Source organism: Amblyomma mixtum, chromosome 10 (assembly GCF_055824585.1).
Source record: "Amblyomma mixtum isolate Tamu chromosome 10, ASM5582458v1, whole genome shotgun sequence".
NCBI lineage: Eukaryota > Metazoa > Arthropoda > Arachnida > Ixodida > Ixodidae > Amblyomma > Amblyomma mixtum.
In genome coordinates this window covers 9258409-9285353 of record NC_143021.1, presented here as the reverse complement: position 1 = coordinate 9285353, position 26945 = coordinate 9258409, and the positions used below count along the sequence as shown (strand labels likewise).

The 26945-nt window shown below is 50.4% G+C and overlaps 1 protein-coding gene across 1 annotated transcript in view; it reads right to left on the bottom strand.

Moving 5' to 3' along the window:
- The window catches only part of LOC149325097 (phospholipid-transporting ATPase ABCA3-like), a 282026-nt gene that overhangs the window by 176139 nt on the left and 78942 nt on the right, over nt 1-26945 (bottom strand). The gene's annotated exons all lie outside the window — the stretch shown is intronic.

Below are 26945 nucleotides of genomic sequence, written 5' to 3'. Positions count from 1 at the left end.
ACACTCGCTCCATGAGCTAATCTAATGAAGTTGTAAGATGCGGGAGCATGTTTGGTAAAGTTGGGAGTACCACGGTCAAAAGGAAGTTGATAAACAATCCGATCAGTATACTGCTAGAGAAAAGTCTGTTGAGCGAATAGCACTACAGTACCAAAACAAGTTTGATGAGGCATTGCCACAAACGGTACACAGCAGTTGGCAGCTTTGTTATTTAGAAAGAATATCAGCGTGAAGCCTTCATGCTTCGAAGTCTCGCATTCGTGCTGCCGTCAAGGCACTCGCTAGAGTGGCGACTCCTGGATTTAAATACAAGAGGGTGTTGAGGCAGATAGCAAAATACACTGATCGGATAGGGCGTTCGTACGCGCGACCTCCTGCTGCACCAACGCTCACGCGGTAGAGCGCGGTGGACTTTCTTGCGACTACGCTGAGGCTTATCATCTGCATTGTAGTGGCAAGTGATGACCACAGGCAAACACTAGAATATACCGGGATTAACTAGAAGCCCGCCACTAATTTTCAAAGATAGGCTTTCTGAGGTCAAAAGACGGCTTCTGCGATATAGTAATAGCAGTGTTGGTGGATATCAGAGAACAGCTGAACCCGTTAAGGTGGTAGATTTTTAACTATTCCAGCTAGGCGCCTGGTTGCAGAGAGAGATCTGTAGCCAGCCGTTAGTAATAGCCATATCAATGTTTAAAATTTTGAAAACGCATCTTCTGCTCAGTGCCATATGAAATTTTTAGCGTCTCTTGTAAAACAAAATGCCCAAAGGTTTAACTCTTCTAAACGTAGTTAGACAAAGCGAAAAAAGGCGATATCGGCGGGGTGGTCAGATGTCGCTTGCAGACGACGTTGCAAGATCTGTGCGTAACGTTCCGAGATGGCCCAGATTCGCTCGAATCCATGGTGAAGCGCGCACTGCCTAGACGCTTATGCGAGCGGTGCGCTCCGCTTTAACTAAACCGCGGCCAAGCGCACTTAGGATCACGTGGTCTCACAGCGGGAGAGCGCATGCGCGGCGGCTCCAGCTTCGGCGGCGGAGAGAGCGCGCTTTCCGGCGACGGATTCCACCGCGGCGAGTGACGTGGCTTGTCACATGATCGAGCCAGCGCAGCTCCGGAGCGGCTGAAGGTCGCTGAAAGTCAAAGTGACGGAGTCGGCGAAACTCGCGGAACATGGCGTACTACAGCTTTCGCTTCAAAGCGCGCGGCTTTCGCGAGCGAACGTCGCTCCAAAACGCTCGCTCTGCGTGACCACTTCTCCTCCACCCGGTGCTCGCCGCTGCTCGCTGCTCTAACCGGCTAGGTTTTTATCACTCGATATCACCCCCACTGCACGCTGCGCATGCGCAGCGCTGCTATAGCGACGGAGACCAGGCAAGCCACCTCGTTTGCTTCCCACGGCGTCGCGTCCGGGACCCAAAGCCGTTCGCGGTGCTGGCGTGTGCTGCAAGTTCAAGTCACGGGCTCCAGCATTCTACTTGAGCAGTGCTAGGGGAGAAGGCTGAGAGAGAGCAGTCGTCTGCTTCCACGGAGGCGTTAACTGAACATGCACGTAGGTGACGAACGTTGCCGGACCGTACGGATGGCTTTGTCAGAGGAGGCGCTGGCTTTGCAAACACATCATCTTTGACGAAGGCCTACGCAGAGTCCTTCGCGCTTCTCGGCGCTCACATTTTCTTTTTCATGCAAATTTTTTATTGTTTATTGTTTCACGGATTTCTCCCTGTAGGGGCAGAGGTAAAGGCAAAATGCCTGACAGAGCCTCTGCCCCCCCGCAGTTCAAGGCAGCATGACGTGTCATTCACACAAACATATTTGCCAAACATATCTTTAACACACAGCAGACAGCAACGAAGAATTAAATTATTCAGATCGCATGTCTTCAAATCATTACTTTTTGAACCTGATAGATTTTGAAAAGGCAGAAGATACAATAGGTATTATATAATAACAAAATTGGCTTACATCATAAGTCAATCAAAGAAAAGAAGAACTATATAACTCATTGGTCTAAAAAATAAATAGCATATGCAGTAAATAGATCAGTACACAGAAGCATTTCAGAAAAAAAAAGGTTTAAACTGATGTTCAGTGTACATGCTGAAACAATGGCAAATGTATTTTACAACCGATGAGAGAAATAACATAATATAATGTAGCAAAAATAATAACACAGAAATAACATAACATAATGCAACGTAGCTGAGGTTACATGTGTTATCAGGGATGAGCGCGAGTTAAACGGGTCATGAAATGTTTTCCGAAAATTTTGAACGACGTGTGTATTTGGAATTCTGACCCTTCATTCTATAGTATACATTGCTTCGTTTCATCGTTTGGGTTGATTGAATAGAAAAAAACTAAATTTCGGTTTCCCAGCGCGCGTCCCCCTCAACTCACAGGAAACGTCATTTTAAGAAGCCAATCAGAGGCTTCTGTCGTCAACACAACATGGCGGCTTAGCGAGGCCTGTTTAGCCATAGTTGACCGAGGTTACAGCACGCATATTGACTCGAATGTGGCACCGTCGTCTGCTCAGAATGGAGTCTGCTAGCTGTCAAGCTGACACATGTGCGAAAACTTGGCCGGCGCGCCGCACCAGTCGCCGCTTGCGAACTGCCGCCTATTGCAAGCACGGACACGGAGCGGCAAGCATCTTTGCGCCGCTAGACTCATGCCCGGCCCACATCCGGTTTAACACTTTTCCACCTCACACAAGCGCCTGCGCGCTGCTTGGCTACTGAAGTTCGCACCAGAAAAAACAAAATAGCGATGTTATCAGAAAGACTGGTGGCTGTACTCGGGCGGCGACAAAGCATGCCTGCCCACGTAGCGCGCTTTCGGCAACGGCGCTGGACGCGGGCGCGCCGGGCGACGAACTGCACTGCTCTCTGGCTGCCCTGGTCGTCGCTAGGCCTGTTTCGCATCGAAGCCGCGGTGGACAGCGCTTCGGAAGTAGCCTGGGTTATAATAAAATGCCTGCTTTTGGCATCGCTTTACTGTCAACAGCATCGTCTCACAACAAAAAATATGGTCATTGTGTCGGTGCGCTCGGCAGCGGAGCTATATAGCGGACGCCAGGTGCGCAAGCCGGACCGCAACGGCCGGGCAGCGGCAGCTGAGCGGCGGTTGTGGCATGAAATTTGCTCGTATTACAGTTGCTGTTTCTACCAGCAACTCGGCATTGTTCAACGATCCTCAGAAATGATCTATTTTCCACACTTCTTGCTCCCACAGTTTATTATATACCTGAAGAAAAATCTTTAGCTCATTTTTATGACGCCAACGGACGGGATCCAGGTTTGCCGGTCGGCCTGCAGACTCGCTGTATTTCACATTCGCACCAGAAAAGACAAAAGAGCCATGCCATCAGAAAGGCTGCCTGTTATATTCGAGCAGTGGCAGCATGCCGAGCTTTCGGCAACGACGCCGCCTGCGGACGCGCCGGGCGATGAACTGCGAGGCTTGCCGGCGGCCCTGGTCGTCGCTAAGCCTACCTCGTTTTGCATCGATACTATCGATACCGCAGCTGAGGGAGCTTCGGAACTGGTCAGCGCTGTAAAAGGTACTGTACTCTCGTCACCCCTTTAACTGTGAACCTGTCCCATGATAAAATAAAGATATTCTCGATTTCCGCGATACCAGCGGAGCTAGCAAATGCGCCATCTATGAGAGCGGCGACCAGGCAGTAAATAAAGCGGTCATGGAGTAAAGATCAGGTTCTTCTTCTTCTTCTTCTTTGCACCACAGGTGCACCGCCAGAGACGGTTGGTAACTCGAACTGAAGCTCTTCGCACCAGGGGTGCCACGTCAGAGACGCTCTTGTGTTCAGTTGACACGCAGGGATAAAAAAAGGCAATAACTGAGGTTTATGTACAGATATTTACAGCGTACAGAAGTTTAGACACTAGAGACAAATTAAAACAGCAAAAGGACAAACAACAAAAAGGGTGGAACTGGCTAATACTAGGGGAGGCCCCTACTCGGCGTGGCCGAAGATGCGTAGCATCTCACCTTAGCGCAGAACCCCGCTTCCAGCTCCGGGGCCCGGTTTTAAAGCCCTAAAGGCCCGGCCCACATTTGGTGGCTTCCAATCATGTTGCGCTGTTAACATGGTTGGTTCATCCAGGGCATGGCCAGCCCTCCAGCTTCCGTAAGGTAGAGCGCTCTCTCCACCACAAAATAAAACAAAAACACAAATATACATTCGTGCCAGAACGTGCTCTAATCGGTTCCGCGGGGCGGGTGGACACCCGTACTTCCCGGCGCGTTCGCGAGCGGCCGCGTTCCAAGAAAGGAGACGCTCCGTTTTGAGTGCCCCCAGCCGCGTTCCAATGACCCCCGCGAACGCTACCGATACCTTACACATGGGATGAAATTTGCTTGTATCGCCGAATTAAATACTGCCAGCAACTCGGCATCAGCCAAAGATCCTCAAAAATGATTCATTTTTGGCATTCATCTATTCCAGTGCTTGTTATGAGCGTGAAAAAATAATACTAGCGTGTTTTTCTGACGCCGGCGGCCGGCATCCAGGCTGACAGGCCGGCCCCGAGAAACGCGCCCCCACGTCATTATGACGCTGGCGCTCTGCGCGCTCGCATTCTGCCCCTTGTCAGTGCGACGCCCCGCGTGCGGCCTGTCATTGACATCGGTTGGGCGCAGGCGGCGAGCTGCTGTCAGTCGTTACGCCGCTCGCAACGGCACGTCGCGCGCCCGGCAAGTAGCAGTCATGCCGAGAGCCCGCTACACCTCTGCCTGCGGGAGCCCCGACCGTGAACCTCCGAACCCGGTCGTGGACTCGAGTCTTCATCTCTATCGCAAGGGATGGGTTGACTCGCAGCCCCATCTGAAAATTGTGCCTAACCCTCTTCACACTTCTGGAATATATTTTTCTGCAGCAAAGAACAGAAACGCGGAGCCAATGCGCGCCGCGATAGCTGACTCGTTAGTATCGAGTTCATGTAAACAGAGAGTCGTCGAGATGGGCTGACCTTGCTCAGCTCGATTCTCTGACTGAAACCACCGCTGTCAAGGAACACCACCTATAAAAAAAAAGCCGCTCATACTGAAGCCAAGGAGGATGGAGAAACAGAACCGAAACCGAAACTGGTGCCAGGTCAGTGATTGATGTATGACCACTCGCTGCAGTTTAACAGAGTGCAATTACGCGTGCAAATAATTGGAAAACCTTGTTTCACTTTCTGTATTTCTCATAAAGCTAATATTTTAGGGCGAACGAAAGTTGAAGATATCTGTACGTTTCTGAAGATCTTAAAATGACGTACTCGAGCAGTGCGTGTGCCAGCCGACGGCGGCGCATGGTCGTTTCATGCGCACAAAAAGGCAGCGATTTCGAACGGGCTTTATTAAATGCAGACTCAATATTGAGTCGAAATATTTCGGAATCAGCATGTCTAGCGTTTATGGAAGCAGTAAAAATTAAAACCGGGCAGCTTCATTTTCTCTTCACAACCCTTTAACAGAATGAGAATGCAATGTCACTGCCCACTAATAGCTTTTTATAGTCCTTTTGTGTGTATTGTATTGTGTGTATTGTAGTGATCACTGTTTAATATATTAAGTGTTTGATAATTCAATGTTTGCCTTCCGTAATTAGTTCTTGTAATTAGTTCTTGCGAAGGGCCAGCACTCCACCGGTCCCCTCAAGGACTGCTGGCGGTTTATTTAAAGAAAAATACAAAAAAGGAAGGAAAGGATGTTGCCGGCCGCAGCTTTGCCCTGCAGTGGGCGTAGACAGGCTGGTGATGATGACCTTACCGCCGGCTGAAATTACAGGGAAGTGAGACAATAGCGAGGCGAAGTGCAATGGGCAATGGGCAGCGATAGGGAGAAAGGATAGGTTAGAGCTATGCGCATTATTTACAGAATACAAAAGCTAAACAAGTTTGCATCGCTCGTCGGCTAGAGTCCAGACACTATCCGAAATATAACCGCCGGTGAACGACATTCACAAAAAAAGAGATTCGTTACACATTTACCAGAGCGCATAGGCAGCTTGAGGAGGATCACCGGGTGCGGCCGCCAGATGGCTCCACATTCCCGTCATCACCGCGCAGTGGCAGGGCACGGTACGTGGAGGCGGTAGCGGCACGCGCTATGCTAAAACGCGCTCGAGTTCGGGTAAGTCAGGGAAGGCCCCTAATCAATGTTTCCTAATGACGATGAAGCATCGCTGGGCCAGCTGGACGTCCACATGGTTGTTGTAACCATTCGAACGACGCTTCCAGCTTCGGCAAGAATGAGTTACAGCAAACAGGCAACCATGATGTGCAAAGTTCCGGGATGCGCTCAGATAGGCTGTTTTCATTGGCCCTCTCCCAATACAGTCATTGGGAGAGCGAAATGGGAATGAGAAGTCTCGCCAAAATCGAGTTGAGGGCAGCATTTTGTTTGCTTGCATTTCGAAATTTCTTCATTGAACAACTCCCGTTCCTACGCATTGATTCCTGTAATACTTTCTGAGTCAGCATCTGTGTGACACAAAGAATCCACCTGAAGTATAGCCGGCATCCCTTTAAGCAGTGTTTCGCAGCCCTTAAGTTAAGGATAACCCAGAAAGCTATGCAAAGAAAAATGGTAGGTGTAACGTTAAGAGATCGGAAACGGGCAGAGTGGGTGAGAGAACAAACACAGATTAATGATATCCTGGTCGAAATCAAGGGTAAGGTTGGGGTTTGGTCAGGAAGTGCAATGCGAAAGTAAGATAGCCGCTGGTCCTCAAGGATTCCAAAAGAAGCCAAGCGTAGCAAGAGGCGCCAGAAAGTTAGGTGGGCGTATGATTTGCGGGGATACGGTGGTCGCAGCTGGCAAAGAACACGGGTAATTGGAGAGACATGGGAGCGGCCTTTGCCTTGCAGTGGACAGTCAGGCTGGTGATGATGATGACGACAGAGTAAGATAGTGATGGTGGCGTGAGGCCGTAAGCCGAGATCGCTGAATTCGACCCACTCAAGTAAGGCCAGGGGACGTCAGAGAGGTTCCCGACATTCCATGCGAGAACAATAAAAGAACCTTCGAAGGTGAGCCAGCAACTAAAGGCATCAATAAACGAAGCTTCTCTGTTGCGCCCGCCGCCACTGCCTCGATTTCCGCTCAGCGTTAGTTTCCTTGGTAGTTTTCTTGGCTGCGTGAGCATTTTAGCCTCCTTTCTCAAAAATTGAGAAATTACCGTGGTGTGTGTGTGTGTGTGTGTGTGTGTGTGTTTGTGTGTGCGTGCGTGCGTGCGTGCGAGCATGCGTGCGAGCGTCCGTGGAGCACATGCGGGCACTCAGTCGTACAAAAATTGACATAGGGTTCCGATTGTCGCCAATGCGAAGTTTGAGCGCAATTCTTCACCTTCTGCGGTTGAGTGCGTGTGCGCGTAACACGCCACCTGGCATGTGGCGTATTACGCTCCTAGCCACATCTTCCCGTGGCAGCCACCTTCCAGGTGGCGTTTGATTCGCTCTGCTGCTTGGACAACCGGTTATGCCGGCTACGACGCGGAACGCAGCAACGGGCGCATAAGAGCTGCGCTCTAAAATGTCCCATCTACCTGAGGTGGATTGCTGTGAATGCTGCACGTATGCCGTCACTAAAGCGTTCTACGAAAGAACGCCAACAAGCATAAGCCCCTCGTCGCAGACACAAACAACCCGAAGTCAGGGTTCTCGCACAGCTTCGGCCCTCACAGGAAGATTATGCTCCCACGTGACACTCGCGATCACGTGGGAACATACAAGAGAACGTACTGTGTCCGCCGCTATGGACGAGGGTGGCGCTGGTCAACGCTCTCATGATTTTAAGGCGGAAGCCTTTAATGTCTCATCGTTGTAAACAGCAGTTGTCGACAGAAATGTCACGCTTTTCAATTGGCCGAAACGGTCGTGACGTTACAGTGCGCGAATTTCAAACGGGGCCAATTGTACTTTGGCTAGTAACCATGCAACCAATTGAAGGGATCGTATAGTGATGCTCCAAGTAAGTGGGACTGAACTTAGTTAATTGCTTAATTACACAATTAGACTAATTAACTTTTCTAGTCAGGCCATATAAATAAATAAAAACCGAGTAGGAAATTGGTCGAACTCGGGAATCGAACCCCGGTCTTCGGCGCGCGAAACGAGCATGCTAGCCACTCCGCCATGCCAGCTAAATGGTTTGGAATGAACAAAGGCGCGTCTAGCTAATACGGCGTCTTCGTTCACTCCCATCCTCCTCCCTTCCCTTCCGGCGAGGTTTAGGTTTCCACCGAGTTATGAGAGACAGATACATTTCCTTTCCTCAAAAACCGATTTACCGACGTGCGAGGCGTATATCGAACGGGCGATGGCGTTCTATGGACTCCCGGGCAGCGTTGCAAGACGCTGTCGCGTTCCACTCTTAGAGGCGAAGCTTAACATTTTAGCCACACATCAGTGACCACACTTCAGGGCCGCCGCGGTGGCTCAGCGGTTATGGTGCTCGGCTGCTACCCAAAAGACGCGGGTTCGATCCCGGCCGCGGCGGCTAGAATTTCTTTGGAGGAGAAATTGTAGAGGCCCGTGTACTGTGCGATGTCAGTGCACGTTAAAGAACCCGAGGTGGTCGAAATTTCCGGAGCCCTCCACTACGGCGTCTCTCATAGCCTTAGTCGTTTTGGGACGTTAAACCCCATAAAATCAAAACCAATCAAAAAAGTGCCCTCCTGAATTTTGACGGCTGTCCATCGAGATATGTGAGACAGTAATATGTGAGAAAGTAGATATGTGAGTGCGTAATTTGCCTTCCTCAAATACAATTTTCATTTTCTTCATTACGGCCCCTCTTTGTCTTCTTTCACTCCCACTTCCTCCCTTCCTCTACGGTGCGGTTCAGGTGTCCACCGAGATGCCAGAGAATTACTGCGGCCTTGTGGTAGAGCATCCGCCTCGCATTCGGGAGGTGCTGGGTTCGATCCCCAGTGCCGCCGGGTACCCACAGGTTTTCTTTAATGGGTACAAGATTTCCCCTGGCCTGGTGCTCGGCTCTTCTAGGGTGAAATGCTTGGGAAAAGGGTCTTAGACGAAACAGTTGCCTTGATTGTTGAGTGATTAAGTTCCCCCGCCAAGCAACCATAAGTCCGCCTCGTGCGGCGTAAGCCCAATTTGTGGCCCTTTTTACTCATCCACAAGCGTTGCGTTCAAAGGGTAAGGCATCGCGCCGAACGGGTGGTGGCGTACCGTGGACTCCCTGGCAGCGCTACAACACGCTGTCGCGTTCCACACCTAAAGGCGAAGCTTAGCGTCATTAATTAGCAGTTAATTAAGTGGTGCGTAACACGCTTTCGCGTCTACGCGCTTTAGACAGTCAAAGTGCCCACTGAATTTATTGTTACACTACGCACGAGTACCCCCGAAAGCGGAAGATTGGACAGCCGTCGCCGCAGCTCAGTTGGTAGAGCATCGGACGCGAAATTCGGAGGTCGTGGGTGCGGATTGCAGCGGCGGCTAGTGGTTGATTTTTCTTTCTAAAGATTCACGGAATTAGTCATTAAACACTGGGAACAGGGGACCCTCCCGGACGACTGGCGACATGCGGAAATAGTAATGATTCCGAATTCCGGAAAGACTCCACACCTGGAAAATCTTAGACCCATTTCCTTAACATGATGCTTGGGAAAAGTGTACGAGAGAGTTGTGCATCACAGGTTGCAGACCCACCTTGAGGACAGCGAACTCATGCCGCACACTATGTTTGGATTTCGAAAATACCTATCGACACAAGACGTTCTCCTGCAGATCGAGGAGGAGGTGCTTACTACCGTTCCAAAATATGGAGAAAACATCTTGCTCGCTCTCGATCTTAAAGCGGCCTTCGACAACGTCAGTCACAGGGCTGTGCTGGAGGGGCTCAACAAACTGGGTTGTGGGCAGAGAATATTCAACTATGTGAAAGACTTTCTGACTAACCGAACCGCTACCATTGGAATAGGAGACATCAGGACTGACACCTTCAACACCCCCGAAAAAGGAACACCGCAAGGCTCTGTGCTATCACCTACGCTTTTTAATATTGCAATGATTGGTTTAGCAAGGGCGCTCGAAGAAATTGAAGGAATCAAGCATGCCATCTACGCAGATGATATCACAATCTGGGTGACAAGGGGATCCTTAGGAGAAAAACAAGAGCTTCTTCCACAAAACTTGGGTTGGGCCTAGTTGGTACATGATGTTGTGAAGGTATAGGATGCGCAATCAACTTTTTAAATCTTTTAGAATATTATCTTAAGGTCACTTTTATTGTTTTTAATGACCAGCCATTTTTGCAGCGCAACGGCATTTGTATCGGATCCTGTGTTGCTCCAGTTCTCTGTGAAATTTTTTCATCAAGTATTGACAAGTCTTTAGACGATGTTTTTAGCAATCGAAAGGTTTTAAAAGTGTTTAGGTACGTTGACGATTTTTTAGTGTTTTTAGCGCGTGCCTATTCCAGCCAGGATGCGATTGATGAAGTTTTAGAAGTTTTTAAGCAACACGGACAAGGTCTTGGTTTTACACATGAGTTACCCCACAGGAGTGTTCTGCAGTTCCTGGACCTCCAACTAGAGTTCTGCGTGCGGCATGTATGTTGGTCTTACCAACCTCGTGCAAAAAAGGAACTTTTGCCGTACAAATCAGAACATTCCGAAATTATGAAAAGAGGCATTGCTACCCATTGCATGGAATCGGCTCTCAAAAAGTCGTGTGTGCATCAATTGCAGGCAAGTTTTGACAATCAGGTCCGCCGGCTTTCGGCAGCAGGTTTCCCTATGTCGCTCTTGACGGCGGTTGCCGAGGCCCTGATACGAAAGATGAAGACCGGTACGCCAAGTATGAGAGGGACGAGTGAACGCGAAGCGTTCAGGCCTGTGGTGGTGCCATATCTGCATAAGGTGTCTCATCACCTCAAGAGAGTTGCAGGCAGGCATGGTGTCCCTCTGGCGTTTTCTGCGCCGAATAAACTGGCGAAGCTGTGCGCCCGCACGTGCGGTGATAGAAGGAGTGGATGCCTAATCAGGCACGGGTCTACCTACATCCCTTGCGCCACCGGGGTGGTATACTCCTTCCCTCTTTCATGTGGTAAGACCTACATCGGGCAGACAGGGCGGTGCATAAGCGAGCGACTCAGGGAGCATGCGAATAAAGTTAGGAACAACACAGACAAAGGGGCACACCTTGTGTCCCATCTTAGTTCTTGCCGCAATTGCGCACCGCGACTTGACGAGACCGTGATACTGGGAAAAAGTAAAAATGAACAAGCGCGGCTGGCTTTGGAAGCTTTCCACATAAAGGAAAACGCTGTAGATTGTATCAGTGACACGTCCGTGGCTCTGTACGTTGCCGAAATCAACTTTTTGCGTTCGCGTCTGCGCTAACAGACCTTGGCTTGACTATTGTGGTTAAAGATTGCTTTTGAGCATGCGTGGCCAGGTGTATAAGTAAGCGTTGCAAGGAAGAAATAAACAGTTGTTAGTGCGCTTGTGTGTGTCCCTGTGTCTTTCTTCGTGGTTCGTCCTTTGATTGCGCATCCTATACCTTCACAAGAGCTTCTTCAGCGAGCAGCAGACACGGTCAAAGCATACGCCAGACACTGTGGACTCGCATGCTTCCCTGAAAAATCCGAGGTGCTCAGAGTCTACAGACAAGGGTATGATCAGCAAAACTCCATAGATATCTACATAGGGAAACGAAGGTTCCGGAAGTATCGAAAGTTAGGATCCTCGGCATGTGGATCCAAAGCAACCGTCGTATTGATCACACGATCAGACAGCTAGCAAATACCACAGCACATATCACCAGGATGATTGCAAGAATTTCCAACAGAAGAAGAGGTATGAAGGTATGCATTGCTGTCAAAGTGGGGGCCCGTGGCCTTGTCAAGCTGTCAAACGGCAGCTTTTACTACGGGTCCCCGCCATCATCTGTACCATGGTGGCAAAATAAAATTTGAATTTGAATTTGAAGACACATGTAGGCTAGTACAGACCCTCGTGGTCAGTAGGATCTTATACGGCGTCCCCTACCAAACACCGCTCGAGCAAGAAAAGGAGCAGTTTGAGGCAATTCTTAGAAAAGCATACAAATGCGCTCTCGGACTGCCGGTAAACACTTCGACGGAGAAATTCCTTAAACTGGGCATAAACAACACAGTACAAGAACATATCGAGGCCCACCTTCTCGTGCAGAAAACAAGACTGATGCTGTCCACAACAGGCCGAAACACGCTGCGGTTGCTCGGCATGAGGGACGCTTTGAAAGAAATTAATAGCACAGCGAGTGTTCCAAATGAAATCAGGAGGATCATTGAGATCAGTCCGATTCCAAAAAACATGCATCCAGATATACATAAGGCGAGAAGAAAGGCAAGATCTGAATTCCACGAAAGAAGCTTCGCCGGGGCAAAAGACGTATTATACGTTGACGCAACAACATACAGACACCGATACGGCTCGGTAGCCAGCGTGGTGGATCACCAGCTCAGGGAAATCAACTGCGCTTCGATAAAAACCAACAACATCCTCGAGGCTGAGGAAGCAGTAATTGCACTCGCCATCACCCAGCAGAGTGACGAGCCCCATGCACACATCATTACAGACTCGCAAGAGGCGTGCAGAAGATACAGCAGTGGACGCATATCCACTGTAGCCATTCACATACTCAAGGCGAGGACAATCACTTTTACGAGATGCTTCATCACGTGGACACCAGGCCAGGCCATGAGGCTGTCAAAGGGAACCAATGTGCGAACGCCAATGCCCGAACATACGCCAACCGGGAGGCGCGCACCGAAGGGGAACTGGACGCAGTCACTATACGGTATGGAGCCATCTTAGCACACCAACGAACCCTCCGTAGGACCTACCCTCCTCCCCACAAAGACCTTAGTAGAGAGCAGTCGGTTGCCTGGAGACAACTGCAGACTAATACATATCCCAATCTGAGTTTACTCAGCAAAATCTATCCTTCCACATATGCCAACAAATGCCCGCTATACGGTGAACACCCAACGCTTTACCACGTTACATGGGCCTGTCAGAAAATGGAGGCAGTGCCGATAAACAACACACCAACACCGGAGCAGTGGGAGGCTGCGCTGTCCAGCTCGAAGCCTGAAGAGCAGCTCAAGCTGATCGACAGGGCTTGCAAGACTGCAAAGGCCGCTGGGGCCCTGGAATGAGGGCTCCACCTACGCTGCGAGAAAGAACCCTTATACAATAAAGTTTTTCATTCATTCATTCATTCATTCATTCATTCATTCATTCATTCATTCATTCATTGTAATCAATTATCTTTACAAATGAATCGCTTATTAAGCTCCCATTGATGAACACCCACAAATTATTTTTAAAATATACGTCCCCAATCCGCTAGGACAGCAGCTTGGGCATGTTGGTTACTCAGGGTGTGAAGAAGTTATAAGAAACCGTGTTTCTTCAAAATAAAAATGAGTTGTAAGTCAGCGCTGGTCTCTTGTCCCGGTGTTTTATTGCGAAAGCAGTAGTTTCACTTTCAAGCCTTTGCGGTGCGACGGCGGAGCACATCAAATGACCTTTCGCGTGACCTCTGTGTGACGTCACGCCGAAGAGCTGGGTGACCATCTCGCGCAGTCGGTGTGCGACGGCGGTGCACATGAACGGCGGCCTAACTCCCGCTCTCTCCGCCAGGAGCGCCACAGGTGTTGTGACGTCCCGCCGAAGAGCTGGGCGATCATCCCGCGCCGTCCGTCCCTTAGCGAAAAGAGGATGTGCTAAAAATGCATTTCAAACGTATTGTATTAATTTCATATTTATTTCGCATTTTTTTGTCCCTATGCTTAAACTGCAATACGAATGCTTTCTAAGTATACTAGGAATAATATTTTAAACGTTCTTAAAAATACGTGAAAAGTACATTTTTGCCCGCTTAGCATATTTATAATGCATTAAAAATATAATAAAAATATACATTAGAAATATACTAAAAATATACATTTAATACATTAAAAATGTGTTTACTCGGGCTTAAAAAAAGTCTACTGGGCGGCTCCATGGAATGACACGGGTTAATTCATCAACTGGAGAACAAATCGTACACGAGTATTTATCATTAATCAACAGGAGTCTGATATTATAAGGTCACGTGATTGAATGGGAACGGCAGATACCTACATACAGCATACCAAGACGACAGCGACACAGCAAACAACAAATCCTACGACAAGTGCTATACTTGGCTTGCCGTATATATACCCAGCAAAAGCGACGCACTATTTTGCACGGTGATACCATTTTTTGCGCAAATACTGTGGGCTTCCAAATTATCGCAGAAGTACCCTACTGGTCGCGTTCGAATCTGGGATTAATTGAGAACGGAATTGCTAGTTGAAAATTGCGTCAGGCACAGGTCAGGAGTGGAACTGTCAACCAACAGATACATGGGCGTGTAAGGGAGCCGGTCTGCCCTGCCACACGGGGTCCTTTCCGCTGGCTTATTCGGACCCAGAAGTACCCAAGGCGCTTTTGCTGGTATAATGCCATCACGTTCTCACACGGAAATGTTCGAATGACATTGAGTGGAATGGCATTCGAGAATAGGAATGACATTCGGACTCGATGGACTGCCGCGGTGCTGCACGACACTTTCGAAACGCATTCGAAAGCCTCAGCTCGTTTTCAGTGTACAGCGACGACGACGACGGCGGTCACACTAGTCCGACAACGACAGTATATATCACGCTGAACAACAGCATGTAATTATAGTGAAATATCTAGTTTACTATAATATGATTCTAGAAGGACACGTTTTTCAGGCCAACGACACCGACGAATCCGGTCGGCGGACGGTCAGCCTTGTCGGCGGCTGAGCGAGAGCACGGTGATGAGGCGGCGGTGTGTGCATGCTCGCGCTTCTAAATGAGCGAAACGAACGGCTATATTTCACGTGTGCATACCTGAACACTCACCAGCGATAAGCGCTTGCCAAATCAGTTTCAATCGACGACGGCTCTGTTCCCTTCCGCGACGACTAGGCCCAGCGAGTTCGCCGGGTTGGATCTGTGATTTAGGCGGTTGTGAAGAGCGAATCACAAGCTTTAGCGAATGCAAATGGTCACCAGGTGTAGTTTTGGCAACAGTGACCTGAAATCAACTATTGCTTACATCGCAGGGCACGCGTACGATGAACGGGAATCGCCGGTGTGACCCAGACTGCCGAGCCGTGCTTTACGGCCAGCAGCAGTCGTCGCCGTCGCTAGCTTGTGGATAACAAGTTAGGCCGTTTCAGTTAAAGCGAACAGTCGCCATACATACTTCTGGATAAAGTAGTTTAAAAAAAAGTACTGGTCACGTCGGAGAAAGCCGGGACAAGAAGCGAGAAGCGCCAGTCCTGCGCGATGCCAACAACCCGGCTTTCTCAGGCGTGCGATCGCATCATCGCTTCCCACACATTGTAGCACTGCGTAAACAATCACGAGTACAACCAGTAAAAAAGAAAACAGATTGTTTATTAGAACCAAAGCGCAGATTGCGTTTTATGTTATGTAAACAAGCGATGTAAACAACAGTATGAGTGCAGTCGTCCTCATCGGCGCACTCCCGGGGAAATTTCATGCTGACGCGGTTAATATTCATTGGCGTAATATTATCTTCAAGCACTCCCTTAGACAGAACACATGTAGCATCGTTAGATGACATTCGGCTGGAAGGCATTCGAAGCGCCCGTGTAGCAGGGGTATAAGTGGTGATCACCTTCCTGCTAGAAGTTACCATAAACACGATGACAAGAAAGGGAAAGTTTTCACTCTTCGCTGAAACGTCATTTCGAGCCCTAGATTGTTCCACGGTAGCTTGAAGTGTAATGCAAATATGTTTACGCGGACAAACCATTTGTTATAATTTAAATATACTTCAGACGGAATAATTGCGTATTTACGAAAGTACACTTTAAATAGATGGCCAGCACCAAAATGCGATGTCCCGAAACTCGATTTTGAGCATTAGATTGTTCAACGACAGCTTGTAGTGCGCTGCAAATATGCTAATGCGGACTGCCAATTTGCTAGAATTTCAGTGTTCTTTGGACGAATTAATTACGTATTTACGGAAGTACACTTCAAATACATTGACGACACGCAAATGCCATTTCCCGAAACACGATTTCGAGCACTCGACTGTTCATGGCAGCTAGAAGTGTGCAAAGACGTTTAAAAGGACTGCCCGTTTGTTAGGATTGAAATATATTTCGGATGAATTAATTTCATATTTACGAAAGTTGCCTTTTAATACATTGACAAGATGCTAAAACTGCATACATATACGATTACAAGGGCTGCCCGTTTTCTAGAATTGAAGTATACTTTTGATGAATTAATTTCATATTTCCGAAAATACACTTTTAATACACTGACAAGATGCTAAAACTGCATGCATATTTTTTCATGTATTTGAAAAGTGCTCGAAGTATGCTTTAAGTGAGGTATTTTTGGCACATTTTAAAAATATATTTCGAATACCAAGCATGAAATTTCAGAAACGTATTTCCTACATATTTTTAGTGCATTCATGAATACAAAATATGTTTAAAATACATTTTAAATAGACCTCCGCATATTCCAAACGTATTAGTTTTTGCTAAGGGGTGTGCGACGGCGGTGCACATTAACGGCGGCCTGACTGGTTTGGATTGGATTGGATTGGATTGGATTAGATTAGATTAGATTAGATTGGATTGGATTGATTGGATTGGACTGAATTGCATTGGATTAAATTGGATTGGTTGGGATTGTATAACCGTTGCATCACCACAAGTCTAACCACAAGCACCACCACCAGCTACACTACCAGCTAAACCACGGCGTAGTTACGGATATTGCTTTCGCAATTACCGGACTTAGCCAAGCTAAGCCACAGCAAATTTTTTGCGCTCTTCCATCACTAACATCCCCTATGCTCCTTGGTTACGGCGACTGTTGGCTTCCTTCATATGGATTATCATAACGAGCCCCTCTTTTCGCTTCCCTTGTCTGCTCAATCGCTAACGAAGGCCTCGATCGTGGCGGTCTTGAAGCCGTAGGTTGCGTAAGAGGATCCTCGTACAGCTTCCGCCCTCACCGTTCGACCACATTCCTACATGGGACTCGTGGTATTACAGGACGTACTACGTTCGCCGCAATGAGCGAGGGTGGCGCTTGTGAACACCCTTATGGTTCGGTTTCACTACACATAAGTACCCCGGAAAACGGAAGACTCCACAGCCGTCGCCGTAGCTCGATCAGCAGAGCATCGGACGCGAAATTGAATGGTCATGTGTTCGAATCCTACCCGAGACCAGTCGTTTTTTCTCCTTTGTAATCAATTATTCATGAAAAGAATTACCCTAATAAGCTCCTATTGATGGACACCACATATTTAAGAAAAGTACACTCCCTATGCTCCTTGGTTTCGGTGTATGTTGGCTTCCGTCATGAGCGGCAGCGAGAGTCAGATATAAGCCGCCCGTCGAGAGTCCAAGATCGGCTGCCCGCGAAAAGAGTGACAAAGCTGCCCTGTAGCCACTGGCATTTCTTTTTAATAAGCAGAATGATTCCAACGCATCAGCTTAAATCAAAACCACTTCATCGAAGTTACCTTACATTGGAGTAGGATCTTTCTGCGTAATCACTATCGCATCCCAGCGAGCGCATGCATTTCCGCGTTGCCTCTTTGTGTAATCGCTATTCAGTTTTTTTCTAAGTATCGTACCATTGCTACATGCCCGCCTTACCTTGTTTATTTCCGTCTTGTGCAACAAGAAAGATTCTTAAACATTGTTTCGGAGACCTCCACTACGGCACCTCTTTCTTCCTTTCTTCTTTCGCTCCCTGCTTTATCTATTCCTTTCCCTTAAGCCCGGGATATATGCGACGTTTTTTTCGACGATATTCGCGCGGCAGAAAACGTCGCGGCGGCGCGACGGCCGGCTGGAGATACACGGATAGTAGAAGCTGCGGCGCGTCGCCGGGTATCCCTCGACGCGAAAGCAAATGGGATCAACAAGTGGCAAACACCACTGAGCTAGAAGGCCTGTGACAGCAGCGACGCTGACTCCCTTAAAATCGCGAAAGTGTTCACATCGACACCACTGTACGAATTTTAGCACGCATGCATAAGTATCTCTAAAGATTTGCGTGCTCGAATGCATGCCGTCATTTACATTTGGACGTCCGCTCAGCCACGGACACCAGCCGCTGCGGTTTTCTTCGCCACATTCGCTTCATTAAAGAAACTCAGGCATTCCGATCCAAGATTCGGCCGTGTTCTCCGAAAAAAGCGACATTTCATGTCTGATGAAGCGTTTACTTTCTCGATAATAACATTTCCGTGCCAAAATCCCTGCGTAACTCGTCGCCCATGGCGGCCATGGCTTAGTTTGGGCGTCCATCGAGATATGTGAGAGAGTTAAGGCGCGGATATTGTAACGAGCTTGTTGACGAAGGGGGCTTTAATACCAGCCACAAAGAAGGCCAGGCAAGCTGGGCTAGCAAAGGCGATAGATTCCTCCCGGCGCGTGCCCTAGTTCGTCGTCGTCAGCAATGCGCCGCCTGGCAATACTAGGTGGCATTATTCCCACCTTATGAAGAAAAAAAAGAGCGCTATCGCTGTCGACGTAAGGGTAAAACAAGAACTAAACCAAAAACAAGCAAAGTGTCGCAACTGCAGCGAGCGAAAACATCAACACGCTTGCATCACCGTGTATAATACGGCTAAAGCCGCACAACGTGCACAGTGTCAGAGTCGGGCTGTCGGCGTCGCAGTTGCGCAGCACCGTCCGGAACCACTTCATAGTTAACCTCACTCACACGCCGTACCACTTTGTAAGGGTCAAAATAGCGGCACAACAGTTTCTCACACAAGCCTTGGCGACGAACAGAAGTCCACACCCAGACTTGGTCACCGCGGTTGTAGTCAACCTGTCGGTGGCAAAGGCTGTAACGGCGCGCATCCGCGCTCTGCTGTTGCCCGATGGGCACGCGGGCCAGCTGATGGGCTTCTTCAGCATGTTGGTCAAATTGTTGGGCGTCTGGGGCGAATTGGTCATCCTCTGGGCACGGGAGTATGGCATCAAGCATGCTCTGTACTTCACGTCCGTACACAAGGCGAAACGGGCAGAAGCGCGTAGTTTCCTGCAGGGCGGTATACTGTAGGCGAAGGGGACATACGGTAGGACCTCATCCCAAGTTTTGTGTTGGACATCTACGTACATGGATAACATGTTCCCAAGGGTCCTGTTCAAGCGTTCAGTCAAACCATTACTCTGTGGATGGTAGGCGGATGTCTTGCGGTGCGTTGTGCAGCTCAGCCGAAAGATGTGGTCGATTAGCTGCGCTGTAAGCGCCGTTCCTCTGTCGGTAATCACGTGCGAAGGTGCGCCAATGTTGTGCATGAAAAACTCCGCGACTTCGGAAGCTGTGCCACCCTGCGACAAAGGGAAAGGGCCGAGGAGGTCCATGCCGATTTGGTCGAACGGAGCGCGAGGGGCTGTAACGGGCTTTAGAAACCCCGCCGGCTTAAGTGGTGGCTTTTTCCGGCGCTGGCATTCTCGGCAGCTTCTAACGTAGCGTTTGACAGCAGCAGGAAGTCCAGGCCAGTAGTACATGTTCCGCACTCTGGCGAGCGTACGTGAACAACCCAAGTGGCATCGTGGGCTCATCGTGGCAGCCGGAAAGAAAATCATCCCGGAGATCGGCTGGAATGACGAGAAGGTAAGGTCTATCGTTTCCTCTCGAGTGCTTCTTGTACAAGAGGCCTTGCCGCAAACACTTGGAGCCAAGACCTCGAGTGAAGGGGCGAGGTATAGCCGTATCACTACCTTCAAGGGTGTCAATGAGAGGGCGAAGGTCCACGTCCGACCTCTGCCGGGTCAATAGGTCGGAGGCGGTGAGAGCACCAAGGAAGCCACTGTCGTCATCGGGCGCTGCGTCGCCAGGATCAGCTGATGCACGCGACAGTGTGTCGGTGTCTTCGTGTCTGCGGCCGGACTTGTAGACAATAGTAATGTCAAATTCCTGGAGCCGTAAGCTCCAGCGTGCCAGGCGTCCAGATGGGTGTCGCAAATTTGCCAGCCAGCATAGGCAGTGGTGGTCGGTTACGACTTTGAATGGGCGGCCGTAAAGATAAGGGCGCAACTTCATGGTGGCCCACACGACCGCAAGACATTCTTTTTCAGACGTGGAGTAATTGCTCTCGGCGCGGGAGAGACTGCGGCTAGAATAGGCGATGACCCTCTCAAGGCCCTCTTCGTGTTGAACAAGGACGGCGCCAAGACCGATGTTACTGGCGTCGGTGTGGACCTCGGTATCGGCATCTTCGTCGAAGTGTGCAAGAACGCGTGTTTGAACGCGCTGGCGGAGCGTAGAGATAGAGGTCTGTTGCTCAGAGTCCAGATAAAGGAGGTGGTATTCCTGGTGAGGCGCGTCAACGGCTGGGCAATTGGAAAAGTCCGCAATAAAGTGCCGATAATACGCACAGAGACCCAGGAAGCACTGGACAGCTTTCTTGTCGGTTGGAATAGGAAAACGTGCGACGGCGGCAGTCTTTTCGGGGTCCGGCCGCACTCGCTCGGCGCTCACAACGTGACCCACAAAATTTTAGCTCTTCGTAACCGAAATGACACTTCTGGGGCATCAGGGTAAGGTCTGCCGAGCGGAAGGCTCCGAGGACAGCCCGCAGGCGCTGGAGATGTCGGTCAAACGTTTCCGAAAAAACGACGACGTCGTCCAAGTAAACAAGACAGGTTTGCCACTTGAGGCCTGTGAGGACGGTGTCCATTATCCGTTGAAACGTAGCCGGGGCGGATCACAAACCGAAAGGAAGCACTTTGAATTCATAGAGGCCATCTGGAGCCAGAAAAGCGGTTTTATCGCGGTCCCGTTCGTCTACTTCAATTTGGCAATAGCCGCTCTTCAAGTCAATAGATGAGAAGAACTTAGCGCGCCGTAATCTCTCCAGCTAGACATCAATGCGCGGCAACGGGTAGACGTGATTTTTGGTCACACTGGTGAGTTTATGACAGTCGACACAAAACCGGAGAGTGCCGTCCTTCTCCCTAACAAGGACTACAGGCGAAGACCACGGGCTTTGGGAAGGTTGAACAACGCCATCGTCAAGCATTGCATGAACCTGAGTTTGGATAATTGCCCGTTATTTAGCAGAAAAATGATAAGGTTGCTGACGTATAGGGCGAGCGTCGTCATAGGTGATGATGCGGTGCTGCGTGATGGGTGTTTGACGAACCTTCGAGGAGGAAGTGAAGCACGGCTTGTATTCCTTCAGCAGCTGCTCCAAAGCCAGTCGTTGCTACCGAGACAGGTGGCAGTTTATGGCGTTTTCAAGGGAGGGTTCGTCAGTGCCGGCTGCCGCGGACGCAAAACAAACAGGAATATCGGTAACAAGTTCGGCAGAAGTGATAGCAGTTCTTGCAAAAAGGTGCCGGTATTCATTACCAAAATTTGTGACCAGGACCGCAGACCGGCCACCACGAAGCGTCTGTAGACTGCGAGCGGCACAGGTGCCTTGAGTAAGCAGGAGTGAACGGTTAGCCGCGGCGACTGCGTCTGCGTTATGCAAGTCGTTGCAGGTGACTTCAATCAAAACACTGCTCCGTGGCGGCAACATGACACTGTCTGCAGAAACACGAAGGGCGGCACTGCGGTGGCAAGAGTCGGCGAGGTGGGTGGCTTTACTGATCGAAAAGGTGATGATTCTTTGGCGGAGGTCGATGACAGCAACATACTCCAGCAGAAAATCAATGCCGATAATGAGTTCGCGGGAGCAATTAAACAGAACTACACAATTGACGACGAACGTAGATCCGAGAATCTGAACGCGAGCCGTGCAAATACCCTTTGGGGTAACGAGATGACCACCGGCTGTACGAAGATGCACCACAGAACAAGGCGTAAGCACTTTTTTCAGAAGATTCGCCAATTTATCACTCATAATTGATTAGTCGGCCCCGGTTCCACTAATGCGCTGACTCTGTGACCGTCGAGAAGAACAGGTATGTCCAAAGAAACGCGGCTGTCTAGGTCGGATGACAGTGCCATCTGTTCACGATCGGATTGTAGCGGCGGCGACGGGAGGTCTTTAGCACAGCGACTCCCAGCGACCTCGCCCCCGAAAGTCGCTGGTCTCAGTTTTCCCGGCGAGGGCAGGGCGAGCGACCCTGAGCTGCTCGCGAGGAACTGTGGGGGCTCGGGGAAGAGCGCCTCGGATACGACGAGCGCGGCTGATGCGGCGCGCGGGCTGAAATTCGCTGTTCCGCTAGGAAGTCATCAATGGCCGGGGGCCGATGGCCAAACCGGGGTCTGGACGAATCGGCTCGAAAGCCCTGTAGACCGAGGCGCCGATAAGAGCAACATGACGGTAGAGATGGCCTGGTTCTCCGCAGTGAAAGCAGAGTGGCCGGTTGTCAGGCGTGCGCCAGACATCGGCCTTTCGCAAGGGCGCTCGACGATCGTCGAAATACAGCACTAGTGGCATTGAGGACAGCGGCACAGGAGGCGTTACCGGAAACGGTGGGCTCGCAATTTTAGCATAGGTCGAACGGTGGCAGTCTCCTGGTAGAGGAGGTGTTTCGACAGCAGGAGCCCTGAACGCGTGTTGCACCTCTTTGCGAACAAGAGCAGAAATCGAACCTAGCGCAGGATGCGAAGGGCTGCAAAATTTCAGGACCTCTTCACGCACGATGGTGCGAATCAGTTCGCGCAGATCGTCAGGTTGGCTCCCGGAGGTAGCAAACGATGCTCTGACAGCAGCAGCATGAACGGGCCGGTTGTAAGTCGCAGAACGCTGTTGCTGCACTTTTTCGATCGTTGTGGCCTCTGTAAGGAATGCAGCAACGGTCGGTGGTGGGCTGCGCACGAGGCCTTTGAAAAGCTGTTCTTTGACGCCACGCATCAAATGCCGGGGTTTCTTTTCTTAGGGCATGGCTGGGTGAGCTCTCCTGAAGAGGCGCGTCATCTCCTCGACGTACATCTGAACACTTTCGTTCGGCAGCTGGATGCGAGATTGTAGGGCACGCTCAGCTCGTTCCCGACGATGCACGCTTGTGTAGGCCTCCAGCACCCGACGACGGAACTCATGACACGAGATTAAAACGTCCTATCGGTTTTCAAACCAGGTGCGAGCACACTTCACGAGGCTGAAGAAACGTTCCGGAGTTTGGCTGCGTCGTCCCATTGGTTAAACGCAGCTACGCGTTCAAAGTGAAGGAGTCAGTCCTCCACATACTCAAAAAGTTGAACACGGAACGTCTTGGGAATCCAGGGAGTCTGCAGGGTGTAGTGGGACAGCGCGGCAGCGGCGGTTTGCAGAGGAAGAGGAGCGGCTGTCGCCATGGCGCCGCTCTCTAATGGTCCAACCTCCGAAGCCAGTCCCTGGATCCTCCGACAGAAGCGATGTACCGGGGACGGCCGCTTGGCGCATGCTTTTGCATGGGCTTACGGGTACCCAGGCCACTCTACCAGACTCTAGCGTACTTGTTGATGAACGGGGCTTTAATACCAGGCACGAAGACAGACAAGGCCAGGCAAGCTGGGGCAGCAAAGGCGACAGATTCCTCACGGCGCGAGCCCTACTTCGTCGTCGTCAGCTATGCGCCACCTGGCAGTACTAGGTGGCAATATTGTCACGTTGCAGTGACGGCAGTTCAGCGGTCAGGAAGACGCCGGAAAGACTTGCAAACGAAGCTCTTTATTTGGGCTGACTTGCGCCCGCAAAAGAACTGAATCACTCGGTGGCGGCGTAGGCAACAAGCGTGCTCGTCAATCGTCGAACTACGAATGCCCGCCACTCACGGCATCGCACAATTTAAAGCCGGCAAGGAAACTTCGAGATAACAGGTGAAGATCTTCTACAGTAATCTGGAAGCACGCAGATGCAGCTCTTCATGGCTGTGATCAATCGAGATTAGTCCGGTCGCTTCTCGCGTCACGAACAAAAATGATAACACCCCTTTCCTGCGGCCTTGCCGAACGAACGGACACTACAATGATACGTGGCATTACCCCCCCCTCCCAAAAAAGCATCGTCTCGATGCTTTAAAGTGAAAATAAACACGGAGAATGCTAACTCAGTCCCTTAGCGTTCATAATATGGCTTCAGACGGACGACATGTGCGACTTCCGGGCGTGCGCGGCGTCGCTGAGATGCTGTCGTGCCGTCGGGGATGACTTCATAGTCGAGGTCACCGATGCGACGGAGAACCCTGTACGGGCCAAAGTAGCGTCGCAGCAACTTTTCACTCAATCCACGGCGGCGAACTGGCGTCTATATCCAAACACGATCACCTGGCTTGTAATGCGTGTCTCGTCGGCGCAGATTGTAGCGTCGGGCGTCGGTGTGCTGCTGGTCTTAATTGCGAAGCCACGCAAGTCTTCGGGCTTCCTCGGCGCGATGAAGGTTGGCGGCGACGTCGAGGTTGTCTTCGTCAGAAACGTGCGGTAGCATTGCGTGGAGTGGTGTGGTGGGCTTCCTGCCGTATACCAGCTGGAATGGGGCAAACCTGGTTCTCTCCTGGACGCCAGTATTATAAGCGAAGATCAAGTAGGGCAGAATGGAATCCCACATCTTGTGTTCGGCGTCAATGTACATGGAGAGCATGTCTGCGATGGTCTTGTTCAGATGCTCTGCGACTCCGTTGGTTTGTGGATGATAGGCAGTTTTCCTCCGATGGCTTGTCTGGCTGTAGTTTAAAATGGCTTGCGTCAGCTCCGCTGTAAATGCGGTTCCTCTGTCTGTGATGAGCACTTCGGGAGCGCCGTGTCGCAGGAGAATTTGTTCGACAAAAAGTTTTGCAACTTCTGTTGCGGTACCACTAGGCAACGCTTTTGCTTCGGCGTAGCGGGTCATGTAGTCGGTGGCCACGATGATCCACTTGTTACCTGATGATGAAGTCGCAAAGGGGCCGAGGAGGTCCATTCCCATTTGCTGAAAGGGCTTAGTTGGCGGTGGTATAGGGTTCAGGAGTCCGGCTGGTCTAGTCAGAGGCGTTTTGCGTCGCTGACACTCACGGCACGTTTTCACGTAATGGGAAACGTCGATAGCTAGCCGCGGCCAATAGTACTTCTCCTGGATGCGGTGCAGCGTGCGAGCAATCCCGAGATGCCTTGCAGTCGGCTCATCATGACATGCCTGCATAATTCCTTGCCTGAGGTTTTTGGGCACGACAAGAAGATGCACTGTCCTGTTGGGCGCGAAGTCCTTCTTCAGGAGGACATTATTGTGAAGGACGAAGGACGACAGTTGGCGCTTGAACCCCCCGGAGAGGCGATGCGGTCTTGCCTTTCAAATAATCAAATAGGCGTTGCAACTCAGGATCCGAGCGCTGCTGCTGCGCGAAACTGCTGGATCTTACCGGCCCTAGGAAAGCGTCGTCGTCTTCCTCTTCCGGTGCTGCGTCTACGGGGGCTCGCGATAGGCAGTCTGCATTGGAATGCTTGCGGTCAGATTTGTAGACTACAGTTATGTCGAATTCTTGAAGACGCAGGCTCCAACGAGCAAGGCGGCCGGAGGGATATTTCAAATTGGCCAGCCAGCACAGAGCATGGTGATCACTCACAACCTTAAATGGTCGTTCGTATAGGTAGGGGCGAAATTTGGACGTGGCCCAAATAATGGCGAGACATTCTTTCTCTGTCGTCGAATAGTTGGCTTTGGCTTTCGACAGTGAACGGCTAGCGTACGCGATAACTCTCTCCTGTCTGCCATTTTTCTGAACGAGGACCGCTCCTAAGCCCACACTGCTTGCATCGGTATGAACTTCGGTTTCGGCAGTTTCATCAAAGTGCCCGAGCACAGGAGGGCACTGTAAGCAGCGCTTCAGCTCGTTGAAAGCTTCCTCTGGCGGCCTTTCCCATTTAAAAGGCACGTCAGCCTTGGTAAGTTGGGTCAAAGGTTCAGCGATGCGCGAAAAGTTCTTGCCCGGTTGATGTCGAACGTGGGTTGATGGCCTTGGTCAGATGGTTCTGCGGGTTGGTCGGGGAGGGCAAATATGTCTCTGATGTCTGGCAGCTCGTCGAGAAAGGCAATCGTCGTACCTTTGTTTAGATGCCGGTATTCTTCGGTGAAGTTGGTTAGTAGCACCTGGGCTTGGCCATTTCGGATTTCAGCGACTCCCCTTGCGACGCCCAATCCTCGATCCAGGAGTAACTGGGTGTCCCCTCGATGATGCCTTCGGCATTTTCGATGTCTCCAGTACCTATGCAGGCGAGGACACTTGATCGGGGCGGCACGCTCAATGCTTCGTCGAGGACGTTTAAGGCAACGTGATGAGTCACGCTCGTCGCAACAGGTAGCGCTTTGTCCGTGGAAAGCTTGATCGACTTAGATCGAAGGTCGATGATCGCTCGATGTTCATTCAGGAAGTCGATTCCCAAAATCGCATCTCGCGAGCATTTCTGTAGGACCAGGAAGGTTGTAGCATAGGTTCGCCCATTTACTGTAACTCTCGCGGTGTAGCGTCCTGACGGCGTAATAAGGTTACCAGCTGAGGTGCTGATCAGCGGGCCATCCCAAGTTGTTGTCACTTTCCTGAGTCGGACAGCGAGTGGCCCGCTCATGACTGAGTAGTCAGCTCCCGTGTCGATCAAGGCAGTAACCGCGTGACCGTCGACAAAACTTCAAGATCACTTGTTCGCGTTCTCTTATCGTACGTTGTCTTCGGTGTCCGATCTCGGCTTCGTCGAGTAGTGAGGCTGCGGTGGGCGTACTCCGACGTTACTTGACTGGGCAGCGGTAAAAGCTTCAAGTCTGGCCGCGTCGTCGTCGTCGTCGTCGTCGGTGTTGTCGTCGTCGTCGACGGTGTTGTCGTCGTAGTTGAGGCATTGTCTTGAGTACTCGTCGATGGAGGATCTTTGTCATTGCGATTAGAAGCAACCTCACCTCCAGAGGCTGCTTTATTCAGTTTAACCTTCGGAGGCTGG